Source organism: Trichechus manatus, unplaced genomic scaffold (genome assembly GCF_000243295.1).
Source record: "Trichechus manatus latirostris isolate Lorelei unplaced genomic scaffold, TriManLat1.0 scaffold00081, whole genome shotgun sequence".
NCBI lineage: Eukaryota > Metazoa > Chordata > Mammalia > Sirenia > Trichechidae > Trichechus > Trichechus manatus.
In genome coordinates, this window is record NW_004444017.1 from 33,361 (window position 1) to 34,676 (window position 1,316).

Here is a 1,316-nt window from a genome sequence, read left to right on the forward strand (position 1 = left end):
AGTTTCCTGGAGGCAGAATCTGTGTCTTTTCTATCCCTACCATAGTACACAGTATACTCACAGGCATGCACCAGCAGATGCTAGACAGCACTCCCAGACAGAATGACTTCTTCAGTGTGCAGGTCACACACGAGAAAGTCTATGGAGAACACGTGAAAGGAGGACCGAGCAAGCCTCCTTGCGGATCAGTGCTTATCTTCAGTTCCTACACAGTCCACACCTCTTCACTTCCCTCAGAGAAGGGATTGATTTGCATCCCCTCAAAAGAATATTTCTGTGCATGTGACCTTATTTGGAAATCGGGTCTTCCCAGGTGTAATTAGTTAACATGAGGTCATACTAGAGTTGGGTGGACCCCAATCCAATATGACTGGTGTTTTTATAAAACAGAAGAGACAGAAAGAGAGAGAGAGAGAGACAGAGGGAATACGGCCATGTAAAGACAGAGGTAGTGAGTGGAGTCTTTTACAAGCCAAGGAATGCCAAAAATCATCGGCAGTTCCAGAAGCCAGAAGAGAGGCATGGAACAGATTCTCCTTCAGAGCCTTCAGAAGGAATCCCATGGCTGATACTCTGATTTTGGACTCCTACCCTCCAGAACTGGGAGACAATAAATTTCTGTTAAGCCACTTTGTGGTACTTGTTATGGCAGCCCTAGAAAATGAATACAAGAACATCAAAGCCAAGTTTACCATTTAGGTGTAAATGGAGCTTTCATTCTGAATTTCCAAGCAACCACATTTGCATGTAGATGTTTAGCTTTCCCATCATGCTCTCTTTTGGACCCCACCACACCCCCTTCTTAGATTTTGCTATTCCAAGCTCTGGTGGCACAGTGGTTAAGAACTCAGCTGCTAACCAAAAAAGGTCAGCAGTTCGAATCTATCAGCCACTCCTTGGAAACCCTATGAGGCAGTTCTGCTCTGTCCTACAGGGTTGCTATGAGTCGGGCAGCGGGTTTGTTTTTTGTTTGTTTTTGTTTTTTTTTTGATATTCCTGATCTTAGAATAGTTATGAGGGCCAACAAGTCCCTGGGCTTCTTGCTCCCCCTGCCGCTGCCTCTCACCTCAGGGTCTGCCTCACTCTACATTGCTCACCCTGGTTTTTGGAGTTGACTCACAATCTGCCCAGGTCTCCTGTTGGTTGACTAAACAATTAAGGGACATCTAAGGGCCTTTGACACTCAAAATTTTAAAAAATATATATCAGATTTAAACACATTGCTTGCCTTGCAGCAGAAATTTGTGTTGTCCTTTCCTTGGTAAGGTGGTCCAGCTGCGTCTTTCTGGTGCGCTGCCTGGAATGGCAGGACTCAC